At 45.5% G+C, this 22294-nt stretch overlaps 1 protein-coding gene across 8 annotated transcripts in view; it reads right to left on the bottom strand.

The window, feature by feature from the left end:
- The window catches only part of PLEKHA6 (pleckstrin homology domain containing A6), a 687077-nt gene that overhangs the window by 187115 nt on the left and 477668 nt on the right, over positions 1–22294 (bottom strand). The gene's annotated exons all lie outside the window — the stretch shown is intronic.

Genomic DNA, 22294 nt, shown 5'->3' with positions numbered 1-22294 from the left:
GATTACGGAGGGTCAGGAGGTACTTGTAGACGTCTGGAGGGGTCTTCAGGGGGGCCATTTGCCACTCTTCTTTAACTAGGCTGAGGGGCCCGCGAACAGGGTGTCCGTACAGGAGTTCGAAGGGGCTGAAGCCGAGGGACTTCTGGGGGACTTCTCGGTAGGCGAAGAGGAGGCACGGCAGTAGCACGTCCCACTGGCGGCGTAGGGGTTCTTCCAGCCCCATGATCATCCCCTTGAGAGTGCGGTTGAATCGCTCGACCAGTCCGTTTCCTTGCGGGTGATAGGGGGTTGTGAATCGGTAGGTGACTCCGCACTGTTGCCATAGGGATTTCATATATTTTGAAATAAAGTTCGTGCCCCTGTCGCTGACGACTTCCCTGGGGAAGCCCACTCGAGAGAAGATCCCCATTAAGGCTCGACCTACCACTGGTGCTGTTACAGTTCGAAGGGGAACCGCCTCAGGATAGCGGGTGGCGTGGTCCACCAGGACCAGGATGAATCGATGCCCTTGTGCTGTTCGGGGGTCCAGGGGCCCCACAATGTCTATTCCCACCCTCTCGAACGGGGTGGTCACAACGGGGAATGGTTGCAGGGGTGCCTTGAGTTTGCGTCCGCTCTTCCCGCTGGCCTGGCAGGTCGGGCAGGACCGGCAGTGGTTGGAGACGTCATTTCTCATTTTCGGCCAGTAAAAGTCAGTCACCAGGCGGTTGTATGTTTTGTCTTGCCCCAAGTGTCCAGCCAGGGGGACATCATGGGCCAAGTTCAAAAGGAAGTCTCTGAAGCGGAGGGGCACCACCAGCACTCGACTGGCCCCCAGCTCCGCTATTCTTTGTTCGCTGTACAGTAGGTCATTGTCCCAATAGATCCAGTGGGCCCCTGCGGTGTCTCCTGCGCTCTGGGCGAGCGCTTGCTGTCGCAGTCCCTCGAGGGAGGGACATGTCTTTTGCTCTTGCCGGAATTGTTCTTGGGTGGGCCCCCCTTCCTGACGCCACTGAGCCAGGTCTGGAAGGTCTTGGGGCTGAGTGGGCTCTTCTTGGGTTTGTTCCGGGGGGTCGGTAGGGCTGGAGTCTCCCTCTGGAGCGATCGGGGGAGGAGGTGCTGGCCATTCGGGTTCTTCAGATCTAGGGATGTTGTTGGCGGCCATGGACCGGGTTGTTACGCACGCCCAGCCCGGGAGGCCCAACATCCCCAGGTGCTCTCTTCTTTCAACGGCTGCCCACGGGGAACTCTCGAGATCGTTCCCCAGGAGGCAGTCCACGGGGGCATCGTCGCGGACAGTCACTCTTAGCATACCGGACACTCTTCCCCATTCGAAGGGGACGCAGGCCATCCGACACAGGCTCTCCGAGTTGTCGGCCGATCGGACGGGGCAAAGAACGTTTGGCAGGATCTGTTCTGGGGTCACCAGGTGACAACGGATGGCCGTCACACTGGCCCCTGTGTCACGTAGGGCTTCGGCCTTACGCCCATTTATGTTCACCCACTGACTGTATTTCCTGGTGTTGGCTGGTAGGGGAGCCTGCGGGATCAGGTCTCTTCCCCCTAGGCAGGCCAGGGACATGGCGGCAGGTTCCCACTCGGGCTGCTCCTGCTCGTACTCTTCAGGCTCTTCGGAGATTTGCTCTTCTCCTAGGGCGGCGGCAGCCACCTGGCGGGGCCCGGGGTCTGGTTCTTTGGGCAGGTCGGATCACTGGCATAGTGGCCGACTCGCTGGCATCGATGACACGTAACGTTGGCTCGGAACCCCGGGCGCATCGGGGGGTTGCCCCGGCCGGCCGGGGGCGGGGTGTTGCTTGCGGGAGCGCCCGGGACGGCGTCTCTGCCCCGGCCCTGTCCTCCTCCTCCTCCTCCTCCTCGGGGACGATGATGACCTTGGTTGGTTCTGTTCTGCTCGGTTGGCCCATTCCGGGTCACTCGGGTGCTCTCCCATCGGTCAGCCTCGGCGGCGAGCTGTCGTGGGTCAGTCAATTTACTGTCGAGGAGGTGCTGCCTGAGCTCGACGAAGCAGTTGTTGGAGAGGTGCTCCCACACAATGAGGTTGAAGAGCTGCTCGTAGGTTGTTACGTTGCTACCCTTGATCCATCCCTCGAAGGCTCGGCTAAAATAGTTCACATATTCTATCCAGGTTGTACCCGGGATCCGGGTGCAGTTGCGGAACCTCTGGCGGTACATCTCGGGCGTCAGCCCATATCGACTGAGGAGGGCGGCCTTCATGTGGTCATAGGACGTCATTTGATGGTCCGGAAGCTGCAGCAGGGCATCACGGCCTTCATTGACGAATCTCCCCCATAGACCGGCTCCCCAGTCACTTCGAGCGATCCGGTGGGCAGTCATGGCGATCTCGTAGGCCTTGAACCACTGCTGTATGTCGTCGTTCCGATAATATTCACGGACCACATCTTTGGGGATGTGGACCTTCTGTTCGGTAGTACCTGGGGGGCGCGGTTGTTCGGGCACCCCTAGGTCTTTGTTCTGTTTGCGTATTTCTATCTCCGCTAGCTTGCACTCGTGTTCGTATGCCAGTCTTTTTTCTTCGAGTTCTCTCTGTCTCTGCTTTTCCTCTCGCTCTTCTTGGAGCCGTAAGTGTTCTAAGTTCATCTTTTGTTCTGCCAGTTTCAATTCTCCGTCTAATTTGAGCCGTGCCAACTCTAACTCGTGTAGCCTATTTTTCTCTCGTTCTCGGATCTCTTCCCGGGAGAGATCCGTTCTCCTTTCTTCCGTCAGAGTGGCGTTTGTCTCCGGGGTTTCGGCGGTATTTGTCTCTGCCCAGGATTCTAGGGCGTGTTTGAAGTCCTCTTTTGTGCTCAGACCGGTGGTAGCAATGCCTAGTTCTATGCAAAATTGTTTTAGCTCTCGGTGGTTGTACTCTTCCAATTTTTCCATCTGGAATTCCTCTGCAGATCCGCTCTCTCTGGTCGTCATTGTGGATTAGGGTAGTAGGGTGAGTTACTCTCTGTACGGTTACGCGTTGGTTCGGATCCCACCGCTGCCACCAATGTTAGACGGGGACCTGGAGGGTCGGCCGAGCACAAGGGGAGAGGCCGCCGGTGAGGGCCGTCTCCAGCGAATCGTACAGATAAGTAAGTCCCCCCCCACAGATGGACACCACACGAGGATCAGATTAATACTCTTTATAGGCAATTCTTGAAGTAAGGCAGTATGATACAAGGGGATCAGGACACGAGGATCCTCTCAATTCTAGTCTCTAGTAGGGAAAGGGGGTAGCGGGACAGTCTTGGTACCTACTGGTACTGAGGTGAACGGTGGTAGCTCACAATCCTCGAGCTCGGCGTTCGGACGGGTCGGGCCGCGGCAGCGCCAGCAGGTCCCGAAGAGGTCGTAGGTGGCAACGGACCGCGGCAGCGCCAGCAGGTCCCAACGAGGATGACGATTACAACGGGCCGCGGCAGCGCCAGCAGGTCCCACGAGGATGAAGGTTGCAGAAGGCCGCGGCAGCGCCAGCAGGTCCCACGAGGATGAAGGTTGCAGAAGGCCGCGGCAGCGCCAGCAGGCAGGACGATAGTTCACAAGGCAGAGCTGCGGCAGCGCCAGCAGTCCGTCAAGGATGAGTTCTTCTCGGTGTCTCTCGACTCCAGGATACAACAACCTTCCTGCTCTGGGGCTGCCTCAGTTATAGGTCTGGCGCCCTTTGATGTCCGGACCCTCGCACTGGGAGGTCGGGAGGTCCGGGATGAGGGAGTCCAGACACCCAGCAGGGGGGTAGAGCCAGCACCCGGGGAGGCTGGGGGCGAGCGGCACCTGGCGGGGGAGAGCCATCGACACTTCTTTCTCCCATTAACCTGCCAAGTGGTCCGTCACCTCCTGGGTGGATGGTGGTGCCGGGATGTCGGGGCCTGGCCAGGCCCAGGGTTGGGGTCGAGCTGAGGCCACGCGGCCGCGTGGTGCAGTGTCCAAGATGGCGGCTGGGCCGGGCAATGGGGCTGACGGGGGCCCGGGCCCGTGATACAGAGATATCCGGGAGCAGGCGTCCCGTAGGGGACGGGTTGCGGGTTGTTTCTGCGGGTAGCACCCGGAGAGCCGGTGTCTGGGCCCTGTCATGGGGGGGGGAAAGCGAGCCCTTCATGGGGCCTGTCCAACAGGTGTGTTAGTGAATGAATGCCTGTTTTAATAGTGTATTTGTGAGTAAGTACATATGTTTTAAACTAGTACATATGAGTTATCTGTGAGTAACTCTATGGACGAGTGTCAGTGTGTAACAGGATGATCAGGATGTATCAGTGTATGAGTACATATGATGAGTGAGTACATGTATGAGTGACTGTATATGTCTGTTGATGAATGAGTGGATGTGTGTATAGATCTTGGAATTACTAAATAGGTGTGTTGTAAGTGGCATTGGTATGTCTATTGTATTGAAAATGTTATTTTCTATTTTTTAATGTGTGTAATAAAAGTTATATTAGGGTGAGAGAAGATCTGCCACTCTTCCACAAGGATGATGTCATCAGTGATGTCATTTGAGATGTCATCAGTGATGTCATGAGTGATGTCACTGACCATGTCATGAGTGATGTAATATGTGACGTCATCAGCAGTGCATTGCGGGCGCGCGAGTTATAGTTAGCTGAACTAACTGTAACGGGGGAATTTCAATGGTTTTATATGAGTGAAATGTCCAGCTAACTATAACATGCGTCAAACCTACGTTTTTTTCTGTGAATTTCAAAGGTTTTGTAAATGCTACTTCCTAACTATAACGTGTGTAAAACCTACGTTTTTTTCAGTGAATTTCAAAGGTTTTTTAAATGCTAATTCCTAACTATAACGTGGCTGTAACCTATGGTTTTTTCAGTGAATTTCAATGGTTTTGTAAATGAAATTTTTTTAATGTAATAATTGTTATTTTTTTTATACTGATTTACTATATTATTATACATTTTTATTTTTAAATATATTATTTTTTAAATTACATTACATATTTTTAATATAAATTGATAAAAAATGTTTGTACACCTCTCTGCAACGCAGCCCCCTGACGCGTTTGCAGAGGGGGAACTAATTCCCCTTGCATACTGGAGGTCCCTGGGGGCCAACTAGCCTCAACTCTGCAGCCACAGCCCTCTTAAATTTGCTTCGATTAGTGCCCCTTGGGAGCCTCATAGGTTGGAGAGCTTGTTTTCCCCACCCACCATCCCCTAAGCAAAGGGCACCAGTGGGGGAGGGTGCTCGGTTCTTGTGGTTTACAGGCGGGGAAAATGTACAGTTTTTGCACGCTTTAATGGAAGTTGTGGCAATGGTTTGTGTTATGGCTAACACACCCCTTTTTCTCTTGCATATCATTTGTAGTATGTCATATTTGTGTTCTTTTGTTTACAGGTCAGATTAATGTTGGTTTTTGGGTGAGGTCATGATTGGGGGGACAGTTTGGGTACATGTAAGGCCCTCCTTTTAGACCAAAGTAACAGTGGCATGACTGGCCCTCCAAGGGGTGCTGGCAGCAAGTCCAAAGAAAGTTGCAGTAGTGCGGGATGGTTGTTGACAGGTGGCCCTTACCTCACACCCACCTGCACATGTGCAGTGGGCGCATGCTAGCACAGGCCCTTTGGGGGAGGAAGGATGTATGGGGGTGCCAGAGGGAGGTATCCAGGCAGGCAGATGGCCCCCCTGCACAGGCACTCCCGGTATTGGAGATCGCTGGGTGTGGTCCTCCCAAAAGGAGGGATACCCATCAATGTCCAATTTTCCAAGTATTGGACAAGGGGTTCCAACAGGAAGGTTCCTGGACCCAGTAATGATCTCACTCAGGTAAGATGTTTGTGATGGCTGCACAGGAACAATCTTAGTTATGGTTAGGTAACTCCCATGTATTAGCGAACCTGTTAAGGATAGAACATAAATCTGTAAGCAAAATGTAAAATTATGGGTTACTGTGCATAAAAATGACAATGTGTTTTCCGGATTATATGTTTTAATAAATACGGCCGAGGGTTTACGAACCCTAACCCAAATAACTTAGTTTCGTATTCATGGCTCTTATAAGGGGTGTACAGGGGGGTGGGTGTGTTTGGGGGAGGTGGATGGGGGGGTTCGCCAAGGGACATTGGCGTTTAGCTGACCATATGAACTCACATATTTGAAAGTGCTTTCATACATGATAATGAAGTAAAAAGAATTTTGGTGAAATAAAATATTTGCAAAATATTTGCCTAAGATCACACAAATTGAGCAGGGAAGCCACGGTTTACCCAGGTTTTCTATTTTCACTTTGTACAAATCGGTCAGTAGATGGGTATCTATTTGTCTTTTCTTATGTTTACGCTTTGTTTTTACCTCTTATTGCAGCTTTTGAAAATAACGCAAACTCAAAGGCCAAGCGCTTTACAGGAGCACCAGTTACATAACACACAGTCACATGCATTATTTATAGAAGAGGGGAGATTAAAAAAATCTGAGTCTCCATCTTTAGTCATTGGTTCACCCAATGCTTTTCAGCATAGCTCATATATGTTTTAAGAGACTGTCAGTGGGCCTCGAAACAGACACAGCCTCTTACAGGTGAAAATATGTGAAAATTCTGCATAAGCACAACACATAGCACAGGCATGCCCAGAACTGGGTCAGCATGTTTGCGATGGCACTTACCAATAAATAAGAACACACAAACTTTCAGCACAAGGTATTAGACAAAACCCCTTACACATCCGCGAAAGTACAAATATACTACTTACATGGATAACTAAACACACACGGCAGCATTCACCAATAAAACAGCACCCATCTTTAAAAAATGCATAGCACCCACTCAACACAGTCCAGACCAGATAAGTGACCAGATATATTGGGGCTCCAGAAAATACCACCTCAAATGAAATGAGACACACAAAAAAAAAAAACCTCGGTGCATAAGCCCACTGCACTGTTTTACCTGTAAGCCCCTGGATATATATATATATATATATATATATATATATATATATATATATATATATATATATATATATATATATATATATATATATATATATATATATATATATATATATATATTACCTACTGGCGGTCGCCAGTAGGTATATATAGTTAGGATTTTTTCCCTATGGGATTTTTGAAAATTCTATGTCTAATAACTTTGGCGTTTGTGGACGGAATTGGCTGAAATTTTCAGGAAAATGGCACATTTTGTTTCTGAGCAGCCCTTGAAAATTTGGGGGGGGCGAGAAAAAAGGGGGGTCCCAAAACGTGTTTTTAACATTGAGTTTTCCATAGGGCGGTTGGCCTCACTTTTAGCCCGAACGGCTGAATGGATTTGCACGAAACTTGGCAAAATTGTAGGGACTGGTAGCCCGATGTGCCTTTTGTAGGTCTCAATATATGTGCTTCAGTGGATTTTGAGAAATTAACGTTCAAAAAAAGATATATATCTGTAACAGCGGACCGGGCAGCGCTCCGGTTCGCGGACTTTACGCGGTACGGAGCTTTGTGAAGCGAAGCTGATTGGTTCTCCGGCGTCTGTAAACATTCCAAACAGTCCGTAGCGGCCGCCATCTTGTCTCTCGGTAGGATCGAGAGACAAGCGGAGGCCAAACCGAAGGGGCAAATGACCATAAGGGGGCATAGTAGATCCTCCCTGACCCTTTAGGTTTGATGTGGAGGTTTTAAAAGGGCCCCGCGGGGCAAAAAAAAAATAATAATCGAACGGCTGAATGGATTTGCACGAAACTTGGCAAAATTGTAGGGACTGGTAGCCCGATGTGCCTTTGCTAGGTCTCAATATATGTGCTCCAGTGGATTTTGAGAAATTAACGTTCAAAAAAAGATATATATCTGTAACAGCGCTCTGCTTCTTGTACTGTTCGCGTTACGGAGCTTTGCGAAGCTGATTGGTTCTTCGGCGTCTGTAAACATTCCAAACAGTCCGTAGCGGCGGCCATCTTGTCTCTCGGTAGGATCGAGAGACAAGAGGAGGCCAAAGCGAAGGGGCAAATGACCATAAGGGGGCATAGTAGATCCTCCCTGACCCCCTAGGTTTGATGTGGAGGCTTTAAAAGGGTCTCGCAGGGCAAAAAAAAAAGATATCGTTTTTTTAGTTTTTTTGCGTGGAGTGCGCCCGGTTCGCGAACCGGGAAGCGTTCTGGGGAGCGTACTTTCTTGAAAATTAGTGAAAAAAGTTAGACTAAAATAATAATTGTGAGTGATCAGATGTAGGGTAGCTCTGAGAAGAGCTTTTGGGTTTATGGTACATTTAGGTACTTATAAGTAGGTACCAATGCACAGTCTTAAATTCAGAGTGAAAATTCTGTTGCCCTCATCTGAGAAGTGAACTCCATCTCCTCTGTAGATATCTTGCATGTAGTAACGCAAGTTATTGTTGTACAGGGAGCCCATTCCATGGTCTCTCATGTAAGCTGAAACAGATTTGTTTACATGCTTCCTCGATTTCTCAATTTGTGGACAAAATTGGTTCGACCACCTCCATTTTTGTCTTTGGCATATATTTGAATATACCAAGGCAGTCTGAGGAAAAAGTGCCATCAATTGCTCAAAGGTGTCCTTTAAAAGCATTTCCAGACCTACCCCAGTCAAAGTGCCCAAATCATTACCTCCACAGTGCACAATTAACAGGTCAGGTTTTGGCAAATGCATAAAGGTTTTCACGAATGGTATCAATTGGTGACATTTTAATCCTCTGTGACCAAACCACTTAATTTCCACATCTTGTAAATTGAGGTTAGGTAAATTCCTGTTTTCAGCGTACCTCTGAGCCCAATAGATGTAACTATGTCCAACAATCCAGAAAGAAAACATGGCGAGAGAAGGTTCTCCTGCAGTCAGATGAAGTGTGGCAATGAAATGGCAGTTGAAAAAATGAGAGTGTAAAATGAAAAAAACTGAGGAGTTTCTGTGTTAATGAAGCAGTAAGAGTGATTGGTGGATTTTGATTGCTGAAAACAGAAAGTTAGGGTGCATGGATGAGTTCGTTGAAAGATGTATTTTGAGTGGCGAAGAAAAAATCATTAAATGAAAGTATGCACTGGATATGCAGGAGCACTGAGAGTTCAGAGTTCAATTGCAACATTGTTGTGTGAACTTGGAAACACCAGAGGTCTTGCAAGAGGTGGTTGCTATGCAGAAAAAGCAGAGAGGGGGGGAAGGGTTTTGATTTGAAAAAAAGTGAGGGAAGAGTTTTGATTGGTTGACATGAGAGATATGTGTGAAGAATTACAGAATTTCTGTGCTTTTGATAGCTGCAGACTCTGGAGTGCATACCTTTTGCTCTGCTGAAGACAAATTGGTGTGTTTCTGAGACTGTTTTGAAACTCAAAGTATTTGCTAAGGTGAGAAAAGATTTCTTTAATTTAGATAGAAAATAGTGTGCTTTAAGGAGAAAATTATGAAGAAAGTTGTGTTTTTCAAATGTTGGTTTGTCTGAAGTGTTTTACAAATAGATTTTGTTTCTTTGAGAAATTGTAATTGGAGAAAATGTGAAGTATTAGTACTGACAGGGTTTTTATGTGCATAGGAGCTGTGGAGTGTTTTCAAATTATGACTTGTAAATCGTTTTTGAGGAAAAGCAATGGTTTTAATATTTATGACAAGGACATCATGGTGTATGCTTCTTTATAAGGCAATTGAGAGTCTCTGATGTTATTTTTCCCATTTCAATGTAAGAAGTTTCTCTGTGGAGCAAATTGCTTGTAAATATGCTCCCATCTGTGCATGGCAAATTTAGATTTTGAATGTTTGCGTTACATAGGCATGTTAAAGGTGACCGAAACATGCTGCAAAGGCAATCAAAAAATGCATTCATGTGTCTTAAGGACATTTTAAGTCATTTCCCCATGTGGAGTGTTTTTAAATTATGACTTGAAAATCGTTTTTGGGGAAAATGAAGGCTTTTAAAATTTATGACAAGGACATAATGGTGTATGCTTCTTTATAAGGCATTTCAGTGTCTCTGATGTTATTTTTCCAATATTAAATTAAAAGACCTTTCCCCGTGGAGCAAATTCCTTGTAAATATGCTCCCACCTGTGCATGGTAAATTTAGATTTTAACTGTTTGAGTTACATAGTCATGTTAAAAGTGACCCAAAAAAGTTGCAAAGGCTTTAAAAAAAGACTTTCATGTGTCTTGAGGACATTTTAAGTCATTTCCCCGTGGGCAGTGTTTTCAAATTATGAGTTGAAAATCGTTTCTGAGGTAAAGGAATGTTTTCAAAATTTATGTGCGCCATATGCCCCCAAATTTCTTTTTCAGGGGTGCAGCAGGGTGTTCTTGAGACACCCCTGCACCCTCGGAAAAATTCGTAATTTGCGATGAGGTAATTGCTAATCGCAAATTGCACCTTCATTCGTATGGGCCTCCTGCTCCATGGAAATGAATGGGTAATTTGTAATTAGCAAATAGCTCATCGCAAACTAGGAATGGTAAAGAATCGCTATTTATTCCTTAAAGTTCGCTATTTAGGAAATGCAAAAAACTTTGATGATACATATGGCGGTTCATCTCTAACAAGATAAGAAGCATAGGGATAGATTTATGATGACTGGCGCATCACCAGGGATGTGTTAGTCATCCTGTGCCGCTGTTCCGCCACCTATGGTGTGCTGCATTTACAATGCGGCGCATCATGGGGCAAAAACAGCACAGATGCGTGACGTATCTGTGCCGTAAAGGTGGCGCATTGCTGGAGTTGTATCGCAAGTGTGATGAAGCTCCAGCAAGGCTCAGGGGTGCCCCTGTCGCAGGGTTTCTGTTCTCACAGAGAACTGTGCACAGAGGATTGGAACCTCGGCGAATTAGGGTGCCCCAAAACTCACCTTAGTAATCAAAAACCGCTTAGCAAGCTAGGTACAGTGTCACATTGGATATAACAAACTCTCAATGTTTAGACAATCCAGAATATGAACTTATAGTACCTCAGGATACGTGGAACTCATGAACACTCGGTCGTTATATAGTTCTTAGAAACCAGAACATGGAGTTAAGAAGAACACATGTGTATTTGAAATGTTTATTTACTAATGCCGTCTTCTCAGGCGTAGTATCTTAGATTATACAAGTACACATATTATCAGTAGCAAAATTACCAGTATAGTTAGTAGTACATAAAAAGCGAATGGTGACAGTACGTTAACATGCTGTAAATGAATAAGAGTTAGCAACACTTATAAGCAGCCGCGGGCCGTGGAGGGAGTTACGGTGGGGCAGGGAGGCGGGGAGGGGGAGGGGCAGGGTGGAGAGGGCTCCACCCTGCCCCTCCCCCTCACCGCCTCCCTGCCCCACCGTAACTCCCTCCACGGCCCGCGGCTGCTTATATCTCACCCTCCCTAATACACATATTATATTATTTGCTAAGAAGGTCTCTTTGTGTTGGTTTAGGGCGTGCCCATACTTTAGTGTCTTAGATTTGAAGGAATCACATCAGCATACACCAGCTCTCTCTTCATGTGAACCGCATCAAGTGTTGTGTATGCGTGTTCGGCAAAGCAATATAAAACCCGCCTCATGTCGTGGAGATCAGACCTCATAACAATTCTGTATCGTGTTGTTCTTGAAACTTCAGCACTCGCTGTACAGATATAGTTTAACAAGCAAAGCAGATAGTAGAGCAATAACATATTATTCTCATGTAAACCACGATGAACTACTAGGTTGAAAGCTAAAGCAACAACTAAGTGTCGTGTGCAGAAGTTGCAAAAAAGGAAAAATGGCGTTTAAACCGGTAATGAGCCCATGCTAACTTAACACGGTGTAAAGATATCCAGGACCTAGATGACACCTCCCCATGATCCGGAATGAACTGAATAAGATAATAGAAGTGCCATCTCATGAGAGCAGATTGCAACTTTATATGTGGACGGTCCGCAAGGTAAAACATTAAAAACTAGGAAAATTTAATGCTAAAGAAAAATAAAACAGCCAACTACTTTATCGAGTCTTAAGCCAATAGGCAAGCTAAATAATAAAAACTTGACAAATAAGTCAATGAATTGTCAATGAAATGCTAGTACTCAGCATATCAAACATGAAAAAGGTCTATGACATAACTGTGTATGCAAAATAAGCTGCAACAGCCTCCAATAGGAAGTCACCGTCTTCATCCAAAAAGAGTTCAGCCATCCAATTTAAAAGCGGAAAAGAACATACGTGCTCTCCCAGCACCGGATCCTCTATCACCATCAGAGGACAGCTCGGTGGGTTTTCAAGAAAGCTCTGTTCCAAGAAAGACTGTGTTGCCGCCAGTAAATTCCAGGGACCAATTAGTCCATGCATCAATGCCACAGCCATAATCCTTTCGCCAGGACAAACCAACTCGTGAGTAATGATAGGAGTCATCAGCTGATTAAAGTCGACGTCAGGAGAAACCGGTCCGCAGAGACACAAATCAATGGCCCAATCGAAATCACAGGTCAGGCAGTGAAATACAGGCTGGACACAGGTGAAGTAGGAGAATCGAAAAGATAATCCATATGCCGTGCCTAATATCGCCAACGGCATTGTGCCATAATATTCAAACATGCGATTGCGGAACAGCGTCAGCAGCTGCAGGGCGGGAGCTTGCACAGGAGGGACATCCATATTTAAAAATGTAAAAAAGCACAAGAGCGTCCGCTGGTAATGCAAGTAAAAATGGGAATCCACCAAGCACAGTGGAAAAAATAGAATGAAAGAAAGCAGGGATGACTCCAAAGATTTTCTCAAATGAAGTCACGAGACCACTGGTAACAACTTTAAAAAAGTGCGCCAGGCCCTTTGTGGAGGACGCGTTAAAGATAGTCCGAACCATCTTGCTGAAATGGAAAGGCGAATCAGTATTGAAAAGGGTCTGCACCTCTGTACGGGTGTTCGCTATGTGAAGCACGAAAGTTTCACGGGCCGAACTCAAGGCCACCTCTCTCTGAGACAAAAGAGCTCTTATTCTTGCCATGCCGTTGAAATCTGCTCCCAAGGTTGGTATTTGTGGCCAGATTGAAAACTCCCTATGTTCATGTGTGGGAGGAAATAGAACATTTCTGCAGCAAATAACCCGTTCACTTACTGTTACGATAAAAGGAATACTTTTAATTAACCCAGAACAATCTTCATTATTGAGCATCAAATAACTACCATTTTCCAACAACTTGAACGTGGGGATGATAGCAGGAACTGGCGTGCCTTGCAACACGCAAGCCATATTTGGTCGGTGTTTGTTGCATGAACCGTGTAACTGTATGTGCCTACACATTAGTGAATGATCTGGCGTCTCAGTGCATTCCTCTCCATTCAGATAAACTTCTTGATCATCTTTGAAACATCTGTATGTGTATGGAAGCGACCAGACCTCATGAAGAAAAGCACTACCTAAAGGTTCATAACGACCTATTGGTATATATTTCATACAATTTGAAAACTTATATAAAGCAAAAGGCAGCGTTATTAAACCGTGGATAAGGCACGTTGCCAAAAAACCCGCAATCCTCTGCTGATGATGTCACTGAGCATGTCATGAATCATGTAATATGTGACATCATCAGCAGTGGATTACGGGTAATAGTATCTCTAGTTTACTCCCCTATAGCTGTCTTTCTTTTAACATAAGTGTCTGTTTCCTTCCCTTATACTTACTGTTCTTTTTTTTTTTTAAAAAATGTGGTTCGCTTCCGGTTCGCGTACCGGCGAGCGAACTGGGAAGCGAACTACGAGAAATAGAGGTTGGCACAGTTCCAAATATTGTACCAATTTTTTAATAACGGGGAGGTAGTTCTGAAAAGAACTTTTTTTTATTGTTTTTGTTGTTTTAAATTTTTTTAATTATTTTTCTGAACATTTTTTTACTTTTTTTGAATTTTTCTGAACAGTTTTATATTTTTTTTGGTTTTTTTTTCGGAGGGGGCAACGAAAACGATTCATTGTAAAGGGCTCAACAGGAGCAACAAAAAAAAAAAAAGAATTTATTATTTGGGGCGTTTCGTACAAACTTGCATATGATAGTCAATAGCTCTGTTGATCAGAGTGATGCTACTTTCTCCGTAGCAAATGAATCCACTGCAATGTACGCAGACTTGTTTTACTTCACGAAATCTCGTTTGTATATTTGGCACCATCTCCCTGCCCTCTGGTCCCGTTACTTCCGGTACAACAGATCTTCTGGCCATAATAGGGAGATTATCTAGGTTGTTACGAAACTGTGCAGCACTGTAGTTGTTAGGATGCCACCTAGTCATATGGCGATGCATTGTGTAGTTTCCGAAACTGTATTTTTTGTCGGTCCCTCTGGACAGTCTATCTTGACATATAAGGCAAGTTACGTATCTTGCATTTACTTTTTTCTGACCTTTGGGAATTTTAAAAAATTGCCAAATGAAGTTTTCTTTCCGGTGAGACGTCCTGGGCTCCTCAGGCAAAAAGTGCCTCTCTTCGTGCTCTTCCTCCTGTTCCTCTTCTTCGTCTTCTTGCTGAATTATAACTTCAGCAGGTGGTCCACTCTTCCTTGGATGTGGTGGAGGTGGTGGGGAAGCACCAGCTGAAGCTACTAAAGAAGCCATTGCTCACTGGTAACAAAGGGTCTTTCTCTCACAATGACGAAAGTCAGAGTGAGGAAAGAAGGAGGGATTTTCATCATTTGGGAAAAACAATAGTTCTCAACCAATGAAAAGTGTTCATTTTAGATTATATGACCTAGTCTTACATCATTAGGAAACCAAAAGTGAAATGAACCAATGAAAAGTGTTATTACCAAGTCACATGACCTGCTGTGTTTACGTTACGCGCTTTGCAGGGCCTCCCGGTTTGCTTCCTGAAACCTGCGCTTTGCGCCTCGGTAAGCGTACCAGTTCGCTAACGTAGCACGTCATATGACGTATCACGCGACAACGCGAAACGTCATGCGGACGGGAGGCGTCACGATGTTGTTTTCTAACGCGGCAGTTGCGGTAAAGGAACGTTTACCGGCTCGCGGTCTATTTCGCGGCATCAAGGTCAGCTAACGGGAAGCTTCCCGATTCGCGAAGCGGGAACGAAGAAAAAAAAATATTTTAAAAAAAAATTATTAATAAACATATAAAATATATTTTTGGATTTAAAGAAGAATACATTTTACAGCTACAGATATTAGCTGTTAAAAAACCAATGAAATTCACTGAAAAAACCATAGGTTATAGACCATATATAGTTAGGAATTAGCATTTACAAAACCTTGAAAATTCACTGAAAAAACCATAGGTTATAGACCATATATAGTTAGGAATTAGCATTTAGAAAACCTTATTTTACTCACATAAAACCATTGAAATTCCATATATAGTTAGTTGCACTAACTATATATCGCGCACCCGCAATCCACTGCTGATGATGTCACATATTACATCATTCATGACATGGTCAGTGACATCACTGATGACATCACTGATGACATCTCAAATGACATCTCAAATGACATCATGACACACCAATACCAGTTACTACATACGCACTCACTGATTCCTACGTCTACACACACATTCACTCATTCACCCATACAATCACTCATACATACAGTCACTCATTATTACAACACTATCATATGCACTCATACACCTAGTCAGTCCTGTGAAGAATCAATCACACTTCGATTTCCTCATCTATAGTTAAACACAGAACACCATACTTTTCACACATATACTAACACATACTTACTCTCTTATACAATCACTGATACAAGTACACATTGATATGCACAGAGTCACACACCTCCCAGCCAGCCACACACACACTCAGTCTTCCATACATCCAGTCATTCTTCAATATGTAAAACTTATTTAAACTTTACAAAAACACACAGACACTAGATGATGTCATCAGTGATGTCACTGACCATGTCATGAATGATGTAATATGTGACATCATCAGCAGTGGATTGCGGGTGCGTGATATATAGTTAGTGCAACTAACTATATATGGAATTTCAATGGTTTTGTGTGAGTAAAATAAGGTTTTCTAAATGCTAATTCCTAACTATATATGGTCTATAACCTATGGTTTTTTCAGTGAATATATATATATATATATATGTGTATGTATGTATGTATAGATATATATATATATATATACATACACACATGACATGGGCGATGGCACGAAGAGCGAATGCATGAGCCAATATATATATATATATATATATATATATATATATATATATATATATATATATATGTGTATGTATGTATGTATAGATATATAGATAGATATATATATATATATATATACATACACACATGACATGGGCGATGGCACGAAGAGCGAATGCATGAGCCAGTCATTTGGCATGTTAATCATGCAACGAATACCAAGTTGGAATTTGATATGTTGTCTTCGAAATTTCCAAAAGTGCATTTCTTTAACATGCAGAAGCATTTCACCTTTATACATCAAATTATTAATGGCATAGTTATTAAAAATGTGAGTTTTTAGACATTCACTGAGAAACATTTGTGTCCTTTCCCTAATGCTATTAGTGTACAAAGAGGCAGGTCGGTTGTCATGTGTACTCTAAATGTGGCCTAAATTCTTATTAGACAAAAAGCAACATTTAAGGCTATTAAATAAACACAAGAGAGCTTTTTTTACCGACACACATCCACATAATTGAAGGTGCTCTGACATGTGATAAAGAACAACAAGCAGTTACAATGCAATAGGTCTCGCATTAATTAAGTTTGAGCTATTGGCATTGCTAAATATGGCAACACCAATTGCAACAAAAGTCTATAAATTGTAGGCCAAAAAATGTGTATTTATTTTTGTAGCAACGGTAGCGTGCTGCGCTTTAAATAAATATGTTTAAAAGTAAAGTGCACCATACTGTGATTGCTACAATAGTTAATTGTGGATGCGTTAACAATTGATGTGTACACTGTTGGGTGGTGGTGTGTGTGTGACTGTAGAAATTGTGCACTGATGCTGTATGGCTGTGGTTGTGTGTGTGGTTGTGTGTGTGGTTGTGGATGTGTGTGTCGTGTGTGTGGTTGTGTGTGTGTGTGTGGTTGTGTATGTGGTTGTATATGTGGTTGTGTGTGGTTTTGTGTGTGCTTTGTGTATGTGGTTGTGGGTGTGTGATTGTGGGTGTGTGGTTGTGGATGTGTGGTTGTGGGTGTGTGGTTGTGGGTGTGTGGTTGCTTGTGGTTGTGTATGTGCTTGTGTGTTTGTGGTTGTGTGTGTGCTTGTGGTTGTGTGTGCGTGGTTGTGTGCTTGTGTGCTTGTGGTTGTGTGTGTGTGGTTGTGTGTGTGTGGTTGTGTGTGCGTGTGTGTGCTTGTGGTTGTGTGTGCGTGGTTGTGTGCTTGTGGTTGTGTGTGTGTGGTTGTGTGTGCGTGGTTGTGCGTGTGTGGTTGTGCGTGTGTGGTTGTGTGGTTGTGCATGTGTGGTTGTGCGTGTGTGGTTGTTTGTGCATGTGTGGTTGTGTGTGCGTGGTTGTGCGTGCGTGGTTGTGGTTGTGCATGTGTGGTTGTGCATGTGTGGTTGTGCGTGTGTGGTTGTTTGTGTGTGGTTGTTTGTGTGTGGTTGTTTGTGTGTGGTTGTGTGTGTGTGTGGTTGTGTGTGCGTGGTTGTGTGTGTGCGTGGTTGTGTGTGGTTGTGCATGTGTTTGTGGTTGTACGTGTGTGGTTGTTTGTGTGTGTGGTTGTGTGTGAGTGTGGTTGTGTGTGTGTGGTTGTGTGTGTGTGGTTGTGTGTGAGTGTGGTTGTGTGAGTGTGGTTGTGTGTGTGTGTGGTTATGTGTGTGGTTGCAATGGTTGTGTGTGCGTGTGTGTGGGTGTGTGTGTGTGTAGTTGTGTGTGTGTGGTTGTGTGGTTGTGCGTGTGTGGTTGTGCGTGTGTGGTTGTGTGTGTGGTTGTGTGTTGTGTGCGCGTGGTTGTGTGTGTGATTATGTGTGCGTGGTTGTATGTGCTTGTCTGTGTGTGGTTGTGTGTGGGTGTGGTTGTGTGTGGTTGTGTGTGTGGTTGTGTGTGCGTGGTTGTGTGTGCGTGGTTGTGTGTGTGTGGTTGTGTGTGTGGTTGTGCGTGTGTGGTTGTGCGTGTGGTTGTGCGTGTGTGGTTGTGAGTGTGTGGTTGTGCGTGTGTGGTTGTGTGTGTGTGGTTGTGCGTGTGTGGTTGTGTGTGTGGTTGTGCGTGGTTGTGTGTGTGATTATGTGTGCGTGGTTGTATGTGCTTGTCCGTGTGTGGTTGTGTGTGTGGTTGTGTGTGTGGATGTGTGCGTGTGGTTGTGTGTGCGTGTGGTTGTGTGTGTGTGTGGTTGTGTGTGCGTGTGGTTGTGTGTGTGTGGTTGTACGTGTGTGCTTGTGGGTGTGTGCTTGTGAGTGTGTGCTTGTGGGTGTGTGTGTATGCTTGTGGTTGTGTGTGTGTAGTTGTGTGTGTGTGGTTGCGTGTGTGGTTGTGTGTGGTTGTGGGTGGTTGTGTGTGGGTGGTTGTGTGTGTGTGGTTGTGCGTGTGGGGTTGTGTGTGTGGGGTTGTGTGTGTGGGGTTGTGTGTGTGGGGTTGTGTGTGTGTGGTTGCGTGTGTGTGGTTGCGTGTGTGGGGTTGTGTGTGGGTGGTTGCATGTGTGGTTGTGTGTGGGTGGTTGCATGTGTGGTTGTGTGTGTGTGTGGTTGTGTGTGTGTGTGGTTGTGTGTGTGGTTGGGTGTGTGTAGTTGTGTGTGTGTGGTTGTGTGTGTGTGGTTGTGGGTGTGTGTGGTTGTAGGTGTGTGTGTGCTTGTGGGTGTGTGTGGTGTTGTGGGTGTGTGTGGTGTGTGGTTGTGTGTGTGTGGTTTTGTGTGTGTGTGCCTCACATACACAGAAGATGGTCAGGGGCACAGGCGTTCACTTACATCACTCTAAAGCGGTTGTCTTCAAACTGTGGGGTGCACCCCCCTGGAGGTGGGGGGGTGTTGAGTCATCTAAAGGGGGAGGTCAGTCCATGCCTCGCCAGTGGCTGTTGCATACAGCCATGCATTATAGATGTACGATTGAGAGCACTGCTTGTTGCAACCTACACTTGGCTCTGGAGTCACTACAATTTAGATTACTATAAATTCAAAGGCTCAACGTAAAGGCAGTTACTTATAAAGTGACCGTCAACGATCTCTCTTAAACTGGTTCAACAATCTAAACACTGAAGAGCCGAAGGTAGGGGTTAGTTCTTTATGTAGGTTTTAAAAGAACTTCGTCTCTGTGACTACAAAATACCAAACAAGATCAACAAGGAGGGAGAGAGGGTCGAAATCAAGTGGGGCATAGGGCTTTAGAAAACATACAACCAACAGTATTTACGGAGTACACTTGGACAGGCGTGAGCCAAACTGGGAAAACGCACAAGCGAATGGTCCACAACACTAGGCTAACCATCAAATACAAAAAGCTATTCACTGGCTGCCTGTGGCCCTATATTGCTGAATTGTCTCCATCCATAGATAGCTAAACACACTGAGCACGCTTAAGTATGTATTCTGGGATGCAAACGCAAGGAGGCAGGCTTACTAGTCCTGGGAATTGTAATACCCTTTCCAACAGACTAGTGGGTCTTAAAGGGCTGCGCTATGTGTGATTGACGAGGGGCACATGTTGTCCGAGTTTACTTGACCGGAAGCAAAGCCCGGCAGCCGATAGCGCTGTACTACCGGAGACGGCGTATTTTGGAACCATCACCTGCAGTAACTCCCTAGTTTTCCCGAGAGGAGGGGGTGAGAGGGGGCGGGTGGTGACATTCGCCCCTGTGATTACTCTGCAATCCCTATTCAGAGTCACATTACCCTGCTTTTGTCTCTTATCAGATCTCCCTGAAAGACGCTGCTCCCAGGCGCCAAGAACACATCACATTAGCGATGCCAGAAGTAAGGCTCCAGGAGGGACAGTAGAAGCGCCATTTACACAGAGAGCAGAAGAAAGGAAATGGTGTCAGATGTAACACAAATTCCAACCACCACAAATGGCGACAGCATTCCCGCAAACCAAATCCAAACATTAGTGAAAAAGAGCACGAGGCTTTGGCGCTGGTGACCGGGCTTGAACAATGGGTTGTCGACGGTTGACTGGCCATCACGCTAGGACTGTGCAAAGAGCACCACTAATTCCACAGGCGGAAGTCACACAAACAATCGCTCCCACATACACCACGGAGAATAAATAAAAAGCTCCAAACTAATGGGTATTAAGGTGCAACCGCAGTCTGATCGGGATATCACTTCCGGTATCGAGGCAGCTCACGCAGGAGGTTCTGAGACCCCCAGTCACGAGAACGCTCTTCAGATGGCATCCTGGCGCCTCCCGACAGCCCGGCCTTTAATTGGTTACAGATATGCCCGCGAGTGGTGAGCGCGCGCGCACCACTGCGAAGCATAGGTTTTCAATTATCGCGCCCGTGTCTGGGCACCATAATTTAAAACATATGGTCTTTGGTGCGCGTAACAGACACCAATTGGCCATGGGCGGAGCTACGCGACCGCCTATGGCCTATTGCGTGTTCTGTTAAAAAACAACATGCAAGCAAAGTCCAATCAAAATGGACCATAGTAATTGAACAGGCACGAGCGTGTGGAATTTCCAGGTCCATTTTGAAAACCCCTACAAAACGGCTCGCCTGCGTGAGCACTGCTGCGCAGTGCATCACGAGGGGCGAGCCCTAAAAAGGATACCTGGTGAAACACATTTTCCAGTTTCACACTATAACATTGAGCCACTAGTTCGGTATCTCTTTATGACATCAAAGGTTAATGCTTTGTCCAGAATTCTTGGAGGATGAGTTGAGTATGGGGGACAGGCATAATCCACATTATATTTCTTGTTCCCTTACATAGCACGAACCTTGCCCAAGGACATAAGAGGGACCCACTGCATTTATGGAGCATATTACACCATTTTTGTTGGCCAGGGAGAATAGCTGGGATTCACAGGATCATGAGCCGAGGACTGATTCAAACCACGTTCCAGATGTTGCATGGTCTGCAGCTGTGGCCGCCCTAGGCCACATCGCCTTCTGTCAAAAGCTCAGCTCGTTTTGGGCTCGAGGTTCCAAGAAGACCTCGACTGGAGCCAATGCTAAGCTTCTGACTCAAGGTTTCAGGGATTCGTCTACCTTTAAATTTAAAGTAAATGGTATAAACAGCCACACACAGGTATGCCTGCCTCGAAACACACAGAAATGCCAACAGCCGTGCTTTAACAAGGCAAACTCATATGCAGATATATACACGCTCTGAAATGCATATTCATATAAAAGGACACAAACATATGTGCAATGAAAGCCCAAAATAAGGGAGCAACGTGCTGCCCAGCGTAAAAGCACAGCAATGCCTTGTTAGGGGTAGTAATGCTATTACAATACAATACAAATCGCAAACTAAAACTAATATCATAATACTCAGCAGTTAACAGTCGATTGCAGCTTATATGGGCTGATTAATAATTCCCTTTTACTACTTGACATTCTTGCACTCACAGAAGACAAAACTGCTAAGGGCCACATCCATCACCCAGTACAGAACCAGCACTCAGCAATAAACCACCCATCACCAACAGAACAGGCACAGAACAGGCACAAACCAACTGAAGAGATCTTCCATGTGCCACTGGGTAATGGAGAACTCTCATTTAGTCCAGTGCTGCAGGTCCCAACTAACAACAAACTACTGCCACTTCTTGGCCTCTCACAGTGACAATCAGGTTTGGAGTGAAATTAACTAAATCCGTCCTCACCAGATCTCTATACCACTTCTCCCTTTCACCTATGCCTGCTAAGGACCATAAACTTTAAACAAAATATCTCATAATGGACAATTCAGTACAGTAACCAGGAAAGTGTACTACAAATGTAAGAAATGCCACAGAGCTGCTCATAGCTGCCAGCTTACTGAAAACCATAAACTGTGAGCCTGCCTCTCACACTTCCTCAACCATCCTACTGCTAAGCACTGTGTCCTATTAAATGATAACCGTGTCTCAGTGGTCCTCACGCACAACATGGAAACACTTCCCACACAGGAACAAAACAAAGACAACACACGTCCAACCAACCACCCTACACGGTGTAGCATTCTACCCGTGTAAGAGCTTCAGCACCCCATGCATGGTTAGTAAGTGCTATATAAATGTTGCAATACAGTACACAACGATAAACACACAACGAAAGAGCCGGAAACAAAGAAATGCTATCGTCGTAAAGGTAAATACATACAGATGTGAAAACGCTTTCAGTTGCACACAGCAGGGAGTAACACTAACGGAATCCTGCGCACAAGGATACGAGTGTAACACACAATGCTGAACTTTTTCACGCGCACACCGTCAAGAACAAATAACCATTTCAAGCACAATGCACACGGTGCTGCGCAGGTAAAGATACACAAAAC

The sequence above is a fragment of the Lissotriton helveticus genome, chromosome 5_1 (assembly GCF_964261635.1).
Source record: "Lissotriton helveticus chromosome 5_1, aLisHel1.1, whole genome shotgun sequence".
Taxonomy (NCBI): Eukaryota; Metazoa; Chordata; class Amphibia; order Caudata; family Salamandridae; genus Lissotriton; species Lissotriton helveticus.
This window is presented reverse-complemented; position numbering and strand designations above follow the sequence as displayed.